The sequence below is a fragment of the Lycium barbarum genome, chromosome 7 (assembly GCF_019175385.1).
Source record: "Lycium barbarum isolate Lr01 chromosome 7, ASM1917538v2, whole genome shotgun sequence".
NCBI classification, from domain to species: domain Eukaryota; kingdom Viridiplantae; phylum Streptophyta; class Magnoliopsida; order Solanales; family Solanaceae; genus Lycium; species Lycium barbarum.
The window spans coordinates 11,704,838-11,726,760 of NC_083343.1; the positions used below are offsets into that span (position 1 = coordinate 11,704,838).

General features: G+C 33.4%; 4 non-coding genes and 3 pseudogenes across 4 annotated transcripts; 6 read left to right on the forward strand and 1 right to left on the reverse strand.

Moving 5' to 3' along the window:
- Positions 1-189: 189 nt before the first annotated feature.
- On the forward strand, positions 190-309 carry LOC132604670 (U2 spliceosomal RNA; annotated as a pseudogene).
- A 4,046-nt stretch (positions 310-4,355) lies between these two features.
- LOC132604650 (U2 spliceosomal RNA) lies at positions 4,356-4,551 on the forward strand. Its single transcript, XR_009568770.1, has one exon. It is a non-coding gene; the product is annotated as a U2 spliceosomal RNA (small nuclear RNA).
- Positions 4,552-9,279: 4,728 nt separating this feature from the next.
- On the forward strand, positions 9,280-9,475 carry LOC132604668 (U2 spliceosomal RNA). Its single transcript, XR_009568786.1, has one exon. It is a non-coding gene; the product is annotated as a U2 spliceosomal RNA (small nuclear RNA).
- A 1,063-nt stretch (positions 9,476-10,538) lies between these two features.
- On the forward strand, positions 10,539-10,642 carry LOC132604669 (U2 spliceosomal RNA; annotated as a pseudogene).
- Positions 10,643-11,735: 1,093 nt separating this feature from the next.
- Positions 11,736-11,931, forward strand: LOC132604665 (U2 spliceosomal RNA). Its single transcript, XR_009568784.1, has one exon. It is a non-coding gene; the product is annotated as a U2 spliceosomal RNA (small nuclear RNA).
- Positions 11,932-19,336: 7,405 nt separating this feature from the next.
- Positions 19,337-19,438, reverse strand: LOC132604700 (U6 spliceosomal RNA). The gene has a single exon (XR_009568811.1). It is a non-coding gene; the product is annotated as a U6 spliceosomal RNA (small nuclear RNA).
- A 2,078-nt stretch (positions 19,439-21,516) lies between these two features.
- On the forward strand, positions 21,517-21,733 carry LOC132604671 (U2 spliceosomal RNA; annotated as a pseudogene).
- The last annotated feature ends 190 nt before the right edge of the window (positions 21,734-21,923 follow it).

Sequence of the window (21,923 nt, forward strand, 5' to 3'; positions counted from 1 at the left end):
ATTTTAAAATTGATGCAAAAAAAAAATGAGAAAAAAAAAAGGGAAGAGAAATGACAAAAAACGTGGAAGAAGAAAGCAAGAGGAGGAAGAGCATAAAGTGGTGGGGCTCACAATATAATTATAATAAAATATTTCCTCACATACCATGTCATATCTATGCCTCACCCATGGTAAAGTTTTTCGAAAAGCATACCTTTCTCGCCCTTTTGGTTAAGATCAGGTGTAGTATCTATTCTTATCAGTTTAATATCTGATATGTGAGTCATTGACTCACACGATATCAATTGGGTGGTCATAGTGAGATAGATTGGTGAAATTGGGTTCCGAATAAAAACAGAGCGAGCAGAGAAGGTAAAAGCTATGACATTGGAAGGGCTGTCAGCTCTTGTTTTCCTAGGTATCGGATGTCTTTAGAGAGCATATCTTATGATGCAATCTCTTGGGCAATACTTCCCACTTGAGCTTTTAAAAGGAACTTCTTAAACAAAGACATTTATTGGCTGCTACTGTGAACAACAAAGTCAAGGATAATAGTACCAGTGGCGTCTAGGATGAAGACGGGGAGTGACGGGGTTAATAGAAGCTTCTTGAAGTCTCTATTTGGCAAAGGGAGACGGAGAAGAACTTAGAAGTCAGAAAAAAAAAAAGTGTAGCCATGGATACCAATGGCACGCAGTGCGCCTAAGTGCGAAAAGACAGTGCAAGTTTTGTTATGCCGAAACCTAAATGAACACTTCCAAATGCCACTTCTTCTCGTCGCATCCGTCTTCAGGACGATATAGCCATAAAGAAGCTTGCTATCGGGGCCTTCAAGTGTCGCCTTGGTGTTGCACTATTGCCTTGGCCTGGCGCCCCCCCCCCCCAATTCTAGCCCTAACTTTTGTAGCATTTATATATTAATTTCTAGATGTCATGTTTCTTTAATTCTATTATAAATCCCTACTATAAGGAAACTTTGTGAAAGTGAAGTAGGAAGAAGATGTTGCACTTAAAACATCATATTCAAGAACATTATTTCATTAGTATTTTTCGTTCATTAATGACGTTTTTATTTATATGATGCACATTCCTTTTTAATCTGTCTGAAAAAGGGGTGACACTGTCACGACCCAAATCATGAATCATGCGGGCACCCACACTAACCCTCCCTAGTAGGCGAACCCTTCAGTTAACTACCTTAATTTGATACAACATGCGGAATAAATACTTTTATTACAAGAAATTCCCAAAATCTGGTCTAGACTCATACAAGAGCTTCTAAGAAGTTTACAATTTGAAGTAGATAACAGACTCAAACTGGATACGACTTCTATTTAAGGATAGAGAACAACAAAAATCTAAGAAGAGCCTCTGGGTTGCAAGATCTCAATAACTCACTCAAACGCCTTTGACGAATGCCTCGAAACGGTCGTGAGACTCCGAACATCACCTGAAAATAACTCTACACTCCACAAGGAGTGTAGCAAGAGTAGTATGAGCACAACACAAGGATCGTAGGTATCATAGGCCGACAATGGTTAGTTCATGCATATAAACAAGAAGCAACTAACAAGTAAGCAGATAAGTAATCAAACACAGTCACAACTCTAGCACATATGAAAGTCTTGCAGTAACGATAGTCACACGGGATTTCAATATCTCAGGTTATAAGTCTAGGGGGAAATCTCTAAACTTCGAGTCCATCAAGCCTCTAAAATAAATACTTACAAACAACAACTCAATAGTTTAAAAATCAAGAATTAATCAGAGAATGTACCATGAAATGACATGAATAGCAATTCAAATGGAGTGTTATGCAATGCAATGTCGTGCTATGTAAATGTTATGCAATGCAGTAGTCACCTCTCACGCTCCACTCTCGTACACACATGCTATGGCAATGCCTCATAGTCATGACCCATGGGGGACCCGCGAAGTCCATGCACCACTCGTGCTCTCCGGCAGAAACCTCTGAGGCTATCAATCATAATCAATCTCCGGCAAAGACCTCGGAGTCTCTCTGTCACTCTCAATCTCCGGCAAAGACCTCGGAGTCTCTCTGTCACTCTCAATCTCCGGCAAAGACCTCGGAGTCTCTCAATCACTCTCCTCACCATTAGGACAACGTAAAAGTAATATGGAAGCATGACATGCATGATATCAGTCTCAACTATATCACTAATATGCAATAAACAAGTACAAGTCATATTATTGTCCATGGCTCAATAATCAATGTTACCCTTCCCTTTCATAAGGTGAGTGAGCTAGTATGTGATAAAGATACAACTACGTGATAATTACATCACATAGCACATAGAATATGGGATGCATGCCTCGCATGAAATCAACCTCAATAATCACCGCAGTCATAGGTTTCATAGATTCATACTAGGAAGTGTAATTCAATAGTCAATTTCTCAGTAATAACCTTCCTCTTCCATATGACCAGTGAGATAACTAGAGAGAGGAAATTATATCAAGTACATGAAATCACAATATAGTGACAAGCTCACATAACAATATCGCAATAATGGCGACGAGCCCACATAACAGTATCACAATAATGGCGACAAGCCCACGTAACAGCTGACAATATCAACCTAGATGGAATTTACCTCCACACCATGCCTGAAGACCTATCATGCTTTCCCCGTCAATCACTACTACCTACATACGTTTTGCTAACCGGAGTCTAGACATAAAGTAAGCCGTAACCTACCTCAATGCCGAACAGGTGTCACCAACTTCCACGCCAAAGCTTTTTCCTTTTGAAGTGCTTCCGAACGGACAAAGTCTTAATGTAATTAGGACAGATCCTATAATCACTTGCACCAATTACACCGCTTCTTCTTCCTTAATTCAATTTCCTTATGTTGCTGCCTCCTTAGCAAGCTTGGCCTCTTAAAAGTTTTGCTGGAAGTCATAAATCCTCTTCTCAATAAATGAAGCTTAGCCGAGAGCTTCAAACAACTACAGTCGTATGCAGCTGCTACTAATAGATTTATTCAAAAAGGGTATGAGAGTTAATAGAAATATTTTTCGTTCCTCCAAAGAATAATATTGCTCCTTCAACCAGAAAATGGGATTAATGTTGCTGGAAAACGTTTGTGTCCTTTCAAGACAATTTTCTACTATATAAAATAAGGTGTTGGATTTAATTGGGTCCTTGCACCTAGAAGGACACGTTAGGACCACCTCTAGTCATTAGAGGCTGTCCACCCCCTTAAATCACGTAGCCGCCTAAATTGAATATCAAGCTATTGCTGACTTAATTCATATAAGATTCTTCTAACTTAAGATAAGAAAAAGCATATATCTCTCACTTTATATATATATATATATATATATATATATATATATATATATAAAATGTGACTGCTGCCTCCTTGTCAACAAAATCCAAAGATATGTTTGCCTTTAATAAAGTACGATAAGAATTGTACACATTAAATGCAAATGGGTCTCAACTAATCATTACATTTTATCTATCTCCCTAAAGTGTCAGATATTAAAATATAGTCATAGTCATCTTTTTGCTGTTATATTTACTAAATGTTGTTGTACGAAATAACATAGTGGCTGCATACACATTTATAACATAAAATGGGGAAATGATATGATATAATATAACTCTATTTTTATTTCTTTAAATGTGGCCTCCAAGTAATACTCACCCACTAATACTCCTTCCTAGGATGCCACCTTTTTCTACATAACCCTTAGTCATTATTTCATTAGTATCTTAAACTTCGCACTCAGTAAAGTGCATCACATAAATTGGAACCGAAAGAGTATTTCACCATTATACTGCTTTTCTTAATGTTATTCATGTTTCTTCAGATCTTAAGAAGAATGTTATTTTAGCAAAAGATTATTTGATCGAGTGTGTTTCCAGTTACAATTAGTTATTACTTCCCCTTCCCGTCCTTCTTGATAAGGGTAATCCTTGTAGGAGCCAAAGAATCTCAAATTGGATTATTCCGTTGAATTCATTTTGTATCTCAATTTGACTGGACATGATGTTTAAGTTGTTTAACAGAGAAACAATTTAATCGGCCTTCTTGATGTACCTACTATTTCCATTAGAAGGAATTCGGTTGATCATTTACGTAATTAGTTTTTGATATATCTAAAAATACAAACTTCGTAGTTCATATACAGATCAACTGATCAATCAATTGTAGCAAGGCTTGTTTCTTACAATTTGTCGTTGCGACACTTACCTCAAGACACTTTACTTCTGCTAACAAACTGTTTTGTACAGATTTCCGCTTTCCTTTAGGAATTTTCTTACTTCTTAGTCCCACATTGACTGCATAGGAGAGCTGCAACGTGGAGGTAGCATATAAAAGGGCCCAACCGAAACATTTAGAAGCATACCTTTCTCGGCCTTTTGGCTAAGATCAAGTGTAGTATCTGTTCTTATCAGTTTAATATCTGATATGTGAGTCATCGACTCACACGATATTAACTCTATTTTTCTAGGGGGAAGGTTCACCACGGTAGCTTGCTATCTGGGCCTTCATGTGTCGCCTTGGCATTGCACTACTGCCTTGGCCTGGCGCACCCCACCAAATCTATTCCTAAGCTTTTCTTTCATTTGTTTAGTACATATAAAAACAATCAACTCTAATGTAACAAGAAAAAATGGGTGGTTAGAAGTTTTTTTTTTCAAGCTCCCGGTCCAAAATAATAATGTTTACAATTTTTGTAAGGCACCTTTTCCATATAACTCATTCATTACTCTCTAATCATAACTAGTGTTAGTACCAACGATGCTCATTAAAATATATTAATTATGTCAAATATTTTCTTGATTGTCCGAGTACATCAAATCGTATTGGTTTAACAGAATCTCAACTGTCATCATATTTCTCAATGTGATATACCCAATAAAAAAAGTTTTTATGAAACTAAAGAAAGCGAATCATATAATTATGGAAAAACTTTTTTTCCTTGTTTTTATCTATCCCATTATCTATTGTTCAGTGCTTTTACATTGCCTGTAACTTTTATTAGCTTCCCACTGGGCCGAGGGGGGATTGCCGATCACATGTATTCTCTCGAAATTGTGGCGTGACAAACTTGGTGTCAGAGCATTCTTTTAAACATCTTCAAGCTCCACTAAACAAAATACTCATATCCTTTAAACGTTTTTTTAGTATGGTCCCCTTTTCCTGTTATTCATTTCATTAAACTTTGATCAAAATAAACGACTAATAATGGGTTTGACGACTCAAAATACACTAAACTTTAGACAAACCAAAAATTGGTGAATCAGCATAGGAGAAATACCTTAATTGCTAGTCGTAAACAAGAACAAGAAGTAGATAGAGAGTTTGAAATTCTGTCAAGTTTCTAAGGGATGAATTGGTATAATTGCAGTATATACAAGAGTTATTACTGTCTCGTCCATTATTTTCATATCATTCTCGTCCATATTTAAACAATACGTAATAATACAGTCAATATTTTGTTGAATATATATATATATATATTGCTGAATGTACTAGTATGTAAAGCAACTGACTGAAACAAACATGACACATGAAATAACATGATGAGAGCTGAAACTTGGTCATAAACATGAATATATATATAAGCATCGGTTGGGGGATGGATCGTCGTCCGTCCCCAACTCATGTTAAAAAAAAAAAAAAAGAGTGGACCCCATGTTAAAAAAATTAAAAATATATAAAAAAACAATCCTCCAAACTCATGTAAAAAAAAAAAAAAAGGTCGATCTCATATTAAAAAAATTAAGCAATATCAGAAAAAAAAATTGGACCCCATATTAAAAAAAACAATATCAAAAAAAAAAAAAAAGTGCACCCCATATTAAAAAATTAAACAATATTCATGTAATTCCCAAAGTATTCCCATTAAGTCAATAATGGTGGATTCATGGCCACATGCGTATCATCCCATTAGCGGGAGCAAATGAAATTATTGTACAACAAAAAACGTGGACCCCATATTATTGTTTTTCTTCAAAAGGTTAAGTACTCAAACCATACAATTTCCTTTCTTTTCTTATATTAGCTTGAGATCTAATATAGATATTTAACTGTTGTATTTGCTATTCCGCCATGTCATTATTTGTTATGTTTACTAAAATAAATATACTTAAAATATTTATATTTTTATTTTTATTCTTACTCTAATAAATGTGAAAAGAGATTAATGTCGTAAAAGAAAAAATAATATTAAATGGAGATCAAATAATAAATAAGGTAAATTAGTTAAATTATAATTTCAATTGACGTTTCCTTAAAAAAAAGTGCAAAAGACAACATGACAAGTAAAATGAGCTAAACCAAGAAAATTCACCAAAAAAAAAAAATACTAGAAAATCAAATTTCTACTTTGATTTGTTTTAAACATGTAAAAATACTAAATAGAAAATCAAATTTCTACTTTGTTTCGTTTTAAACATGTAAAATTAATTTAATAATTTGAATTAGAATTATCCAAATCAAAATTTGATAAGAAATAATAAGTATTGTTTAAGTCCAATCTACATACATTAACAATAGAATATTTTACACCTTTAAATTAATCGAATTAAAATTTAAAGTATCAACTGATGCTTAAATATTGCTATTATTTTGTCTGAAAGAGAGGAAAATAGTTTCGTTTTAAACAAGTCTTCTCTTTTAAAAAGTATTAATAAATTTTTACAAACTTTGTATTCGTTGTTAACACTAATATAATATGGTTTTGGATACGAAGCACAAACTACAATGTTATATTAATCGTATTTTGAACATAGTATATATATATATATATATATATAATCACTAGCCAAACAAAACTACATACGCATAGATACACTATAATCCAAAGTGTTGGGCCCGTGACCAGCACGGGCATTGGAGGTGGTATCGTCGTCCACCTCCAACTCATGTTAAAAAATAAAATAAAAAGGTGGACCTCATATTTAAAAAAATAGACCCCATATTAAAAATCAAGCAATATCAAAAAACAACTAAGCACATAAATGCACTATAATCTAAAATGTTGAGCCCGTGTAAAAACAGTGCAAACTTATGTATGTTTATTAGCAATATAATACACACACACACACACACACACACACATATATATATATATATATCATGAGTAAAAACATTTTAAGTGGGGAGCGCATAAATATAACCGACAACATGAATCACCACGTGGGTACTTGGAGTCTGGTACATGACCGGACCGGCAGAGCTCTTATACCTTGCCGGGGGTATAAGATATAAACATGGCATGAAAGGATCCAATCAATAATGCACGAAGGAATGGTTCTAAACATGGGCGGAGCGATCCTTATCCTACGGTGGCGAATGTAGTTTCAGTCTATTAAAGCCTTCTCAATACTCTGTGAAACTCTCAAAAAACATGAACATAATATGGGTGGCATCTGAGCCCATGGTTTTTCGTAAAACGTTACTTGCATCATACATGGATGTAATTACATAATATACTTGTATGAAAACGTGTAAACATGCAAGTGCTCATGAAAATAAACATAGTAATTAATAATTTGCATGTAAGAATCCATGGAATGCAAAGGATGGGTTTTTCATGAATTACGGACAGATTCTCAATAACCAAAATGGAATATCAAGAACACAATAACGAACTGCGTATAGAAACGTGGTACATCATAGTATATAGACTTAGGGTTATCATGAACATGTCTAAAACCCCAGTTTTGGTGAACTCTTGTATAATCATGGAGGAACGTGGTATAGGGAAGAACAAAGATGTTCCCACAGGTGGATAGAAGCCCTACATACCTTAATCACTCCAAAAACTCGAGAAAATCTTAATCTTTGAAGAAGAATCCTCAAAATCTTGAGTCTTGAACCTTGAGGTGTGTTTTTTTGAAAACCCTAGGAACATTGAATTCATCATTAACATATGTTAGAATTCACTCGGGATGATTAGAAAGGACCTACCTTAGTGCTCTTGGTGATTGAGGAGAAGAACAGGTCGTTCTAGGGTTTAGGGACTTGTAAAATAAAAATTAGAATTGAAACCAAGTATTTATAGGTTCTGGTGCAGATTGAGTTTTAAGGACCAAATTACGGTCCGTAAAATCAGACCGTAATTAACAATGTCAATTTCCAGAATGTCCAGTAAAACACCTCCTTAATTACGGTCACTGATGTGGGCTGTAATTCATTTTACGGTCCATAATTCTGGTTGTAAATTTTCATGTCTAATTTCCAGAATCCAAAGTGGATTTGATGCCTTTTTATGGACCGGGACACGACTCGTAATCTATTTTACAACCCATAACTTTGGGCGTAAAACTTGATCTCCTTAACTGCAGCAAAAATTTCAACTCTAACATTCCCCATCTGATTTTCCAAGTCTAGGATCATGGTCATAGCTTAAGTTAAAGGTACGAGATGTTACAAATCACACCTCTCAGGACAAAGGAATCAAGGAAGAATTTCTGCTGATATTGCTGTTGCCCAAATCTTTACATGTAGATTACCTCAAAATTACACTCACAAGCATCTGACAGGCACATGTTCATATATACTTATTAATTATGCAGAACAGCAAAAACACATCCGCAAGTAAACATGAGATATTTGTAGAGGGCAGAGCTATAGTATTAGGTATGGGTTTGAGAATTCACTAAATATGTGTAAATATTTAATTGTGAACTCAATAACTAAATGAGGTTCTTTGGCAATTTCAGATGTGATACTTGAAATCCTGGTTCCGCCTTTGATTTTATGTGCTGCTTATTTGTGTCTTGATTGATCTTAAGAAGGCAGAAGGCCTAACAAGTTGTTCGAAGCCTTTCAACATGAACATGAGCAATTTGCAGCCAACTTATATGCAGAAGCATAAATCTCATACTAATAATAAATTGTAAAGACTCAAGTCTTAAAGAAAGTTCCTTTTCTTTTCTTTATTTTGATTTTTGAGGAATATTATACATATAATCTATACAACTACAAAAAAACGGCCTAAGAACTTACTTTCATGGAATTGAGGTGGATAAATTAAAGAACCACTATTGGAAATGATGCTGTTTCATCAAACTCACATTTCACAGCTCTTTTGTCAGTCCAAAAGCAATACTAAGAGAAGCATGAAACCAAAACGATGGTCCAACGCAAGAAAAGCATAGGACAAAGAATTGGTGGGGTGCACTAACCAGATTTTTAATATTTGTCTTCACTCTCCAACTTGTTTAATAGCTCTTATACTCCCACATCGACTGGACAAGAGAATTCCTATGTAAGCAGCTGAAGATAAAAGAGCTTGCGCAGTACTTGGATAACCATACCTTTCTTGGCCTTTTGGCTAAGATCAAAGGTAGTATGTGCTTTTATTAGTTTAATATTTGATATGTGGGTCATCGGCTCACACGATATTAATTTTATTTTTGAAGGGGGAAGGTACATCATGGTAGCTTGCTATCGGGGCCTTCAAGTGTCGTCAACTTGACAATGCAAAAATAGTTGTTCGTACTATTAAGGTTCAAACAAATTGAAATAGAGGAAGTAGTACTCTAATCAAAGATAGCCAACTTGACAATGCAAAAATAGTTGTTCGTACTATTAATTTCAGTATAGTGTACTCGAGTTCTTCCTTCTTGAACGACAACACACTACATCTGAAATTTTGCAAATTTTGAATTGATAAATGTTCAAACTCCAGTAGTTGTTCCTAGAGTTTTCCCTTGTTTTAAGTAGGGATATTTGTGTCCAAATTTTATATCCATGTTAAAGAGTGACTATTTTCCTAGTATTAGATTCTAAATAGTGGCTAAAAACTCATAGCAATACCCAAAAACTGGCAACCGCACCTAATTTTTACTCACACCTAACCACCCCCTCATTTTCACTTTTCACTCACCTGCGCACGCTCACATATAGAGCATAAGCAAAATACATAAATCATCAAAGAATTGTGTCACATTCAACTTTAGTGCAGTGATAAGAGCAAGAGGAGATTCTATTAGAACTCAGTATTCCCAACGAGTAAGAAGATCGTCTTTGCATGCAGAGGAACTATCCGATCCAAAATATCTCCATCACGACTTAGTAAATTGTCCTTCACAAGATTTACAATCCGTATACAAACAAAAATAATCACAAAAGGATTATGTTAAGTACAACTTTAGTACTGTAGTAGCCTAAAGAAAACTCATTACGCAAATTCTTTTCTTTTCTTTATTTCAAGGAATATTATAAGTATAATCTTTATAACTATAAAAGACAACCTAAGGACTTACTTTCAGGGAGTTGAGGAGGATAAATTAAAGAACCAATATTAGAAGTTATACTATCTCATCAAACTCACATTACACAACTCTTTTGTCAGTCCAATGCTAGAAAAGCTTTGGACTAGAATTGGTGGGATGGAGTTCAACCTATTTAAATAAAGGAGCAAATTTTGCAAATTTTTAATATTATATTAGTCTTCTCTTTCCCTTTGCTTATTTAAATAGTAGCTCTTTTAGTCCCACATCGATTGGATAAGAGAACTCCTACTGAAGAAATAGGATACAAAACAGTCCAAGCAAACAATGGAAAAGCCTACTTTTCTCGGCCTTTTGGCTAAGATCAAGTGTAGTATTTGTTCTTATCAGTTTAATATCTGATATGCGAGTCATCGACTCACACGATTCAAGTGTCGCCTTGGTGTTGCACTACTGCATGGAATTAGCGACGGATAAAATTTTGTAGCTAAATAGCAAAATTTCATGCTAATATCATTTAGCGACGGATTATAAGGAAATCTAATTAGCAAAGGGTTATTTAGCGATGGATTAGCTAGAGATTACCGACAAATGTCGTAGCTAATTTCATGTTCTGTTGTAGTGTTTAGATGTCATGCTTCTTTAATTCTATTATAAATCCCTACTATAAGGAAACATTGTGAAAGTGAAGTAGGAAGAAGATTTTGCACTTAAGACATCATACTTAAGAACATTATTTCATTAGTATTTTTCGTTCATTAATGACGTTTTTATTTATATGATGCACATTCCTTTTTAATCTGTCTGACAAAGGGTGACACTTGGAAGCAATTTAACTTAAACTTTTCAAATTACTCTTAATGAAGAACATTATTTCACTAGTATCCTAAACTTTGCACCCAGTAAAGTGCATCACATAAATTGGAACCGAAAGAGTATTTCGCCATTATACTACTTTTCTTAAAGTTATTAATGTTTCTTCAGATCTTAAGCAGAATGTTATCTTCGCAAAAAGATTATTTGATCGGAGTGTGTTTCCAGTTACAATTAGTTATTACTTCCCCTTCCCGTCCTTCTTGATAAGTGTAATCCTTGCGGGAGCCAAAGAATCTCAAATTGATTATACCCTTGAATTCATTTTGTATCTTAATTTGACTGGACATGATGTTTAAGTTGTTTAATAGAGAGCCTTCTTGACGTACCTACTATTTCCATTACAATGAATTCGGTTAATCATTTACGTAATTAGTTTTTGATACATCTAAAAATACAAACTTTGTAGTTAATAGACAGATCAACCGATCAATCAATTGTAGCAGGCCTTGTTTCTCACAATTTGGCGTTGCAACACTTACCTCAAGATTTTGGCATTATTCTCTTGGCTAAGACACTTTAATTCTGCTAACTAACTGTTTTGTACAGATTTTCACTTTCCTTTACGAATTTTCTTACTTCTTAGTCCTACACTGACTGCATAGGAGAGCTGCAATGTGGAAGAAGCAAATAAAAGGGCCCAACCGAAACATTTTTAAGCATACCTTTCTCGGCCCTTTGGCTAATATCAAGTGTAGTATCTGTTCTTATCAGTTTAATAGCTGATATGTGAGTCATCGACTCACACGATATTAACGCTATTTTTCTAGGGTGAATGTCCATCACGATAGCTTGCTATAGGGGCCTTCATGTGTCGGCTTGAAGTTACACTAGTGCTTTGGCCTGGCTCACCCCATCAAATCTATTCCTAAGCTTTTCTTGAATTTGTTTAGTTACATATAAAAACGATCAACTCTAATATAACATGAAAAAATGGGTAGTTAGAAGTATTTTTTTTTCAAGCTCCAGGCCAAAATATTAAGTTTTATAATTTTGTAAGGCACCTTTTCCATTTAACTCATTCATTACTCTCTAATCATAACTAGTATTAGTACCAACGGTGCTTATTAAAATATATTAATTATGTCAAATATTTTCTCGATTGTCCGAGCACATCAAATCGTATTGGTTTTAACAAAATCTCAACTGTCATCTTATTTCTCAACGTGATATACCCTATAAAAAAAGTTTCTATGACACTATAGTAGGCGAATCATATAATTATGGAAAAACCTTTTTTTATCTATCGCATTATCTATTGTTTAATGTTATTACATTGCCGGTAACTTTTTATTAGCTTCCCACTGGGGCATGGGCGGAGCCACCTTAGGCGAAGGGTGGTCCGGTGCACACCCTTCACCGGAAAACTATGTGGTCTAAAGAGGTTACATGTTAGCTATTATGAGTATACATTTAGTTTTGCACACCGTTAACACAACTGAGAAGAAAATTTGAACACCCTTCGCCTGCGGGCGGGGATTGCCGATCACATGTAGTTTCTCAAAATTGTGGCGTGACAAACTTGGTGTTGGAGCATTCTGTTAAACATCTTCAAGCTCCACTAAAGAGAATACTCATATGCTTTAAACCTTTTTCAGTATGGTCCCCTTTTCCTGTTACTCGTTCCATTAAAACTTTGATCAAAATAAACGACTAATAATGGGTTTGACGACTACAAAATACAGTAAACTTTAGACAAACCAAAAATTGGTGAATCAACATAGGAGAAATACCTTAACTGCTAGTAGTAAACAAGAACAAGAAGTAGATACAGAGTTTTAAATTCTATCTAGTTTCTAAGGGATGAACTTGGTATAATTGCAGTATATACAACAGTTATTATTGTCTCGTCCATTATTTTTATGTCATTCTATATTTTTCAAAGATTAAGACAAATAATCAAAATATATGCGTCCATATTTAAACAATACGTAATATTACAGTCAATATATATATATATATATATATATATATATATATATATATATATATATATATATATATATATATATATATATATATATATATACATATATAAATTCTATGTATATGTATACATATATATATATGTTGTCATAGTTTAACAATATTAAAAGGGCCAAATCTTTTTTTACCAAAATTTAAAGCACTAGAATTTGTGCTATGAAGACGAAGAAATAAGATTATCAAACATACAACCAATAATGAGACCATTAAGAACAATACCAGAAAATTCTCAAGCAGAATTAATGAATATAGAAGACCATGAAGCATTAGTATGTGATGAAGATAAAAAATTAGGAACAATAAAAATACTTGCAAGAATTAAAATAGATGATTATGAGATAGAAACATTAGCATTAGTAGATTCAGGGTGCACAAAGTGCATAATAAACAAGAGAATAGTTCCACCTAATTTAATAAAAATTCTAGAAAAACCAGTTGCAACCATACAAATGGATGGAACACATAACATATATAGACATTATGTTCATAAGGCCTACATTAGCTTTATAAATACATGTTCAGAATTTTACAAACCAAGCTATAAAATGGATAAGATATGGGTAAGAGACCTTAATATAAATGTAGATTTTGTCATAGGATTAGACTTTATGTTACATAATAATGGCAGCTGTATGATTACAAGAGATGGAGTAATTTTCTTAAAAAATATTACTCATACACCGGTACAAGTTCTTAAGACTGAAACTAGAATCCATCATAAGAAGATCCCTACCACAGACCAAATCAACCTGCAAAAGAAAGAAGATAGTTGTTGTAAAGAGTGTCAAAAAAATAATACATGTTGTAAAGATAAGCTAGAAATAAAAAATTTAACTCTAGAAGACATATAGTTAAAAATGGAATTATCTCCAAGTCAAGGGATGTTACCAGTCCATATATATATATATATATATATATATATATATATATATTGTCATAGTTTAACAATATTAAAAGGGCCAAATCTTTTTTTACCAAAATTTAAAGCACTAGAATTTGTGCTATGATACTAGCATATTATAACAGGAGGTGTGCAAGGAAAATTCCTGAAATGGACTGCAAAAGTAAACGATATACCATAATAATCTCATATATATATATATATATATATATATATATATATATATATACTAGTCTCACGAGGCCCGGGCTTAAACGATATACCATAATAATCTCATAGACATATATATATATATATATATATACTAGTCTCACGAGGCCCATGCTAAGCCCGGGCCCAACTCCAGATATAAAAAAATAATATTTTAATTAAAGAAATATAATTTATGTTGATAATAATTAAACTTCAAATAAGTATATTTTCAATATATAAAAGCAAAACTTTCATTTCACTCCTTTAATATTTTAAGTTTTATTTTGATGAAATTGTTTACTTCAAATTAAATGCGGAGCCATAATTTGAAATATATGAGTTTCGAATCCTAATTTTTTAAGTTATTTAGTTCTAAATTAATAATTTAAACATATTTAATGAACTTTTAAGACAAATACAGAATTTGAACCAAAGTGCTACCTAATCCGATCAAATCGGTAGCTAACTCTAAATCCGCCCTACTCCAAACTCATTTTGTGTTTAAAAGATTAATTTTAGTTAACCAAATAAGAGATTTTAAAAATAACCCGATCTTGACTGATAATATTATCTTCATTTTCAACATTATATGGCATCATTTAATAATTTTTAAAACTATCTGAAAATCATTTTAGTACTAATCTTGGTAACAACATATGAGCTCGTTAAAGTATAAATATAAAGTAAAAGAAATGCCTACATATGAGTAAAAGCATTTTCAGAAATTCTCAAATTTCATAATAAAAATATATAGTAAAAGAAATGCTTACATGTAAAAATCTATAATAAGCAACAAATGAAAAAGAAGAAAACAAAGAGCAACAAGAAGCAAGAATATCTAGCGAAGAAATGATTATTTTTTAGGTTAATAGATAAGATCAATAGGAGAAAGCAACATAAAGTGCAGCGGATGAGGTTGTTCCTCCCTTAATCAGGGGTCTCGGATTCGAGCCTGAGTATGACAAAAATCCTTGGTAGGGAGCGCTTCCCTCGATTGGGCCTTATGCGACACAAATCTGGATTAAGCGAGCTCCAATACGAGTATCGGATACTGGATGGAAAACAGGTAAATAAGACAGAATGTTCGATAGCTTTTAAAAAGTAAACCATAAGAACAAAAAATAAATTTGACTTTAAAAAATAAGATCAGGACCTAGAGGTAATTAATTGAAAAGTTGGACATTTTTTGAGAAAATTTTGTGAGGACTACAAAAGCCCTTTTGTAGTCCCTTATATATATATATATATATATATATATGTTGTCATAGTTTAACAATATTAAAAGGGCCAAATCTTTTTTTACCAAAATTTAAAGCACTAGAATTTGTGCTATGATACTAGCATATTATAACAGGAGGCGTGCAAGGAAAATTCCTGAAATGGACTGCAAAAGTAAACAATATACCATAATAATCTCATAGACACAGAATAAATATAGAACTAACAATAATTTTCCATAAATGTAAAAATCTCATAGACACACAATAAATATAGAACTAACAATAATTTTCCATAAATTTTCTGAACCCTTTGCTATAAATTAAGTGAAAGAATTGTTAAATAGAGACTATTTCATAACCTCAAAATATTGAATAATGGCAAAGCTCAACGTCTCAAAATTCCTTTATGGTGTCCTTTTCATTGTGTTCCTTCTCTCAGGTATATACTTTTTCACCCCGTTTATCCCAGTAATAGCTTAACTAGGGGTGTTCACGAAAAAGAGAAAACCGAACCAAATTGAAAATTGAACGAAATCGAAGAAAGAAAATAGATACTCTTTCGGTTTGGTTTGACTTTGGTTCTTAATTTTATAAACTGAAAAGATTTAGTTTGGTTTTGATATTATGCAAAATATAACCGGACCAAATCAACTGCATAAATACCTATTTAAAAATTATAATTGCATATGTATATTTTTATATAGACTTTTAAAAATTTACGGTACAATATTAATATTTTGCACTATTGATTTTTCTTTGTTTACCTTTATAGTAATTATTTGTCTTTACTTTCTGGTTTGATTTGTAATTTTTATTTCAAAATAACTTGTCTTTGAGTACTTTAATTATTCATCATTATTTCATTCAATTATGTCAAGATATCTTGCTATATCACAACTAGATCTTTAGTTTTTTCATAAAAAGGGAAATACATTATAAGAATATTTTTATGTTTCTTGGAAATGGCTAAGTTCTTGAACAATGCAACAATTGATTTGACAGTGTTATATTGGAATATAGCCAATCTAATATGTGCTTGGAAGTATATTGTCATATGTTTGACCCAAAAAAAAGAAAGAGAGGGCGGAGGGTGGGGGTGCAAAAAATTGAATTAATTGAAAAACAGACAAAATCAGATCTATGAAAAATTGACTAAGAGCCTATTTGGATTGACTTATTTTAGGTGCTTTAAGCCAAAATAGCTTTTACGCACTTGCTTTTAACCACTTGTTTTAAGCTAAAATGACAAATTAAGCCAAAAGTCGTAAGCTAAAATTCCCAACTTATGACTGTTGGCTTATAAGTCAAAATCCATAAGCCCATCTTAGTTTCCTTTTAGAGGAAAACCGAACCATGAACATCCCATAGTATCACGTACTCACTTTCTTTTGTTTACAAACATTCTGTTATATTATTAAATATTAATAAAAAAAGTTAATATATTCTACCAAAAAATGAAGTGCGTAAGTGATTATTTGAAGTTACAATATAATGCCAATAATTCTTTCCCAATTCTAGGAAAGGAAAAAACTTTGCTTATATATTTTTTCCTCATATTTTGTTATGTTACCTTATGTTAAAAGATTTTTGGAGATAGATATGAGAAAATTTATAATGAAATTTGAATTTCAGGTATCATCCGAATAGATGGTTCGAAATGTTGCACCGACAATCACATCGGAAGTTGCATTCCAGGCTCCAATGATGATATCATATGTGATAATCTTTGCAAGAAAAATTGCAATGGAGGCCACTGCAAAATCATAGGCTCAAAATCTCCCAATCATTTTTGTCATTGTCTTTGTTAACAAATCTTCAAATTTGTTTGATATACGTGTGACTGGTTGTAAGAAAGAGAGACTGGTAACCTTCAGTATACATATATTGAAAGTTCTGAAAAGAAAATCTAAATCTATGATAAAAAATATTATCTTTAATTTACTTTTGTCATCACATCATAATTAAATTTTTCTATGTTAATAACTTCATTTCAATATCATGGTAATGCTGAAGTAAATGGTTAATTTCTTAATATATAATTTTAAAATTGTGTCACAGAATCTCTTTTAGGCTATAAGTCACTCATTTTCGGTCGTTCCGTCAAACTTCATGACAAATTAAATTACGATAAAAATAATGATCACCATTTTTTCTACGAGAGCACTCATCCTTAAATAGAATACTTTGAAATTGAGGAGAGAAACATATACTCCCTCAGTCACTTTATTTATCACAGTTTGACTTGACACAAAATTTAATAAATAATGAAGACTTTTAGTATTTTTGATCTTAAAAATGTCATAACATTTATGTGGATGTAAAACTTTTGAAACTTTGTGTGCTTTTAACTGTCATAAACTTCTCTGGTATTCAAATTTATATTACTCCATATGTTAATAGATGAGGAATCCTAGAAGGACAAGTTATGCTGATGGTGCAACCAATTTTCATCATTTGATTGTTCTTTTTGTTTAACTTTGTCAAAAGGATCTTGCTTGTCCAAAATGACTGAGCAATACTGCAAAATCATCTTTCATAACACAAAAACCAAAAGAATTATGTCAAATTAAACTTTCCCTTGTGAGCGAACTCTAAAAACTTCTTTCTGTATGAAAATTTGTGGTCTTTTAAGGGTAAATGATACTTATATTTTGTCTATTTTAAAATATAGAAAAGTGTCATTATTTTTGCTAAGACTAAAAAATAAAAAAATATCACATAAAATAAAATAGGGCTAAAAATATTTTTATATGCTAGTGTTCACAGGTAGGTCCAATATTAGGGTAGACGATTAATAGGTTGTCGAGCGATATATCTCTTTTTAGTGGTAGAGCATGGTTCTAGCCTGGAGTTGCTTCCTTATCATTATTATCACTAGTGTGCTAGCATTATATTACTACTGTTGTTTCTTATACTTTAATTATCTTTACTATTTTTGACATTGGTACTTTTGTGTATATTTTCATCGTAGCCTTTTCACCCTTGCACTCTTCTGAAAATCATTTTTTTTAGCCAATGGTTTATAGAAAACAATCTTTCTACCACACAAAGATGGGGTAAAAGTCTGCATACACCCTTCCCAAACCCCACTGGATATGTTGTTATTGATGCAGCGTCCACATCTATTGTAATAACTCAAGGCGCATATGCAAATCCTTATGCCCCGTTATTTAAGTCATAACTTTCAGGGGTTGCCATATATAACAAAACAAATATTTGAAGCACATAAAGAAATTCTAAGTGGGGAAAATGACTGTCAATGGGAGAAAGAAATTTGAACCTGTATACGGTAAAAACCGGATGCGAGGCAAACCGGTGGAGCGAGGGGGCCGACTGATCTGCCTTCTTCGTCATTCGAACGACCAAGCCCGGTGACCCGAGCATTCGCGGCTGTTGGTCCGAGTAGCCGTTGGTCCGTGTGGCCGTTGGTCCGAGTAGCCGTTGGTCCGTGTGGCCGTTGGTCCGAGTAGCCGTTGGTCCGGGTGGCCGTTGCACGCGGGTCAAGCGCCAGTAACGTCCTGTCCTGGTCAACTACCCACCATGCGTGTGTCAGACGGCGCCGTCAGTCTAATCCCACCAAATCCGTGCAGAGTTGTCCTTATTGCTATTATTTTATTAGCTCACATCACATGAGACCCATGGAGGTCACACTATAAATAGAGCACATCCCCCTCCTTTGTAAGGGCTGACTCCCTGGGATCAACAACATTTTTGTACTAGAAGATATATACAAATCTCTCTCTCAATATTAGATTTTGGTCCGGAATCATTGTGTTCATCTCTATTACTTGTTCAAACAAATAATACTTATATGTTAGTAGATGTATAAATCCACAGTGGTCCTCTAAGCATCATCGTTTTCTTCACATCTTAACCATACGAATCTTGTATCCATCAAATATATCGAGATTCAAACACATATCCTATACCCGCGTACAAATTCAATTGATTTACCAAATTCGGGGTAAACAGAACCATTTCTCGATTTGTGCGTGTCATCCTTGCGCAGGGCCATGCTAATCTTCTCTGTATTGTTCCAATTTTATCAGACGTCTCCGAAGGGTCAGGCTTCCCTCTTCTAGTTCACGCATATTAACGCTTCAAAAATTTCTTAAGACCATATGGTAACTAGATAGTTGGAATTCAACTGGACTCTTTTGTTTCTAGTCTGTAATGAGCTATCTCAAGTACAGTTGCTAAGATGGGCCGGCCATTTTCACTTTTCTGAGATGGATTCCCTTTTGGGTTTTACCTCCAATTTCACACTTCTAAGCCCATTAGTACAAACAAAAAATTACTGAAAGATAAAATAAGACAGAAATGTATAAAATAAAGCATTTTGTTTCCAAGAGAACAAAGATGACCTCAGAAAAAGCAACAGAACACTCTAGTAAAATTTAGTAATTCAAGTAGCTAAGAAGACCATATCTACATATAAAGGAACTACACCTGCCCAAGCTATTTGCAATGTTTCATTGTCATTTCATTCTTCTTTGTAACGACTTCCGCTAGAGCAATCTCAAGTTTTTGGATTCAACTTTTGCCAAAACGATTTTTGCATGTCCAACATGAGTGAGCTAATATTACAAGATTTACCTTCCATATAGACCATGAGCATTATACATAATTGGCGAATCCATAATTTGAAGTTTGTGAATTCCTATAATGACCCTAAGTTAATATACACTAATATTACAGATATCTTGGTATACTTCTTGATATATATACCGAGTCTGAAAAAAAGCTAGTGAATTCACATGAACCCATAAACGACACTCTAGATCCGCCTCGTACATAATGATCAAAGAATTGTGTCAAATGCAACTTTAGCGCGGTGAGAGACTTCAAAAACTCAAACAATTTCCTTCCAAACAACAACGCATAAATTGCCATAGCAGAGCAAGAGGAGATTCTATCAAAATTTAGTGTTCCCAAAAAGTAAGAAGATTGTCTTTCCACGGAGAGACCCTCCATCGCGACTCAACAAATTTCCATTCACAAGATTTACCATTAGTATAGAAACCAATAATCACACAAGAATTATATTAAATGCAACTCTAGCATTGTAGCAGCCTAAAGAAAACTCATTATGTTTCTTTGCCAAACATTATGAAGTTTAGACGAAAATGAAATGAGAAACAAGAATCAACTTGGTAGAGCAATAGGAGACTTAATTAATAGAATTTAGTACATCCGAAGAGCAGATAAGGTTATATTTATATGTGCATTGCCTCAAAATTATACTCACTAGAAGAAGCCCTAACAAGTTGTTCGAAGCCTATCAACACGACTAGGAGAAAATTGTAAGGGTTTGCCCTGAATTTTCTACCTTTTTTGAATTCTACCATAATTGTATTTTATTTCAAAATTTTCATGATGGAAAATGTTTCCCTAGTGGAAAAGATCTCTTCCACATTTGAATAATTCTTTCTTGGAGGAAAAGTTTTGGACTTCTATAACTTGAAGGTCCGTCTCTCTCACACAAATCATATAATAGCATCCACAATGTAATCGTTTAAAGAGTCTTGTTTAGGGGAGATTATTCTCTCAATAGTTTTTATGATTTTATTACGTTAGTTTTGTCATATTTAGATCAATTGATCCACCCTATTAGAATATTATCTCTATTAGTATATTTATTTGTCGTCTAATTTATAGTCGTTTAAGGTTTGCAATTATTAGCTTCCACTTGACGCCCCATTATTTCGATCCCAACACATTTTTCTTTTTCTTTTCTTTAATTCAAGGAATATCATAAATATAATCTTTATACGTATTAAAAAAAAAACAGGCTAAGAACTTACCTTCGGGGAATTGAGGTGGATAAATTAAAGAACCAATATTAGAAATTATACTGTTTCATCAAACTCACATTTCACAACACTTTTCAATCCAATGGAAATACTAAGAAAGGTCCAATCCAAGAAAAGCTTTGGACTCCAATCCAAGAAAAGCTTTGGACCAGTATTGGTGAGGTGCACTTCAGCTTATTTAAAGAAAGAAAGGAGCAGATTTTTAATATTTGTCTTCACTTACCTTTTGCTTATTTACAGACTAGCTCTTCTAGTCCCACGTCGAACGGACAAGGGAACTCATATTAAAGAAACATGATATAAAATGGCCCAAGCGAAACAGTGAAAATCATACTTTTCTAGGCTTTTTGGCTAAAGTGTAGTATCTGTTTTTATTAGTTTAATATTTGATATGTGAGCTATTAACTCACACGATATTATTTCTATTTCTATTTTTTAAGGGGGAAGATCCACCACGGTAGCTTGCTATTGGGGCTTTCGAGTGTTGCCTTGGGCCTTCGAATGTTCCCTTGGTCTTGCATTATTGCCTTGGCTTGGCGCGCGCCACTAAGCCCAGTTCTAAACTTTGTTGGTGTTCAACCTCTGATTGGGGTTTCATGTTTCTATGCTCTTTTACTGTCAACCCATAAGTAACAAATATAACAAACCGAAAGCATGTAGAAGGTAGCCATTTCATCATTTTGAAGAACTTAGTTCCCTTCTAAATTCCACTCATTAACAGTGTTCTTTTGGTGTAA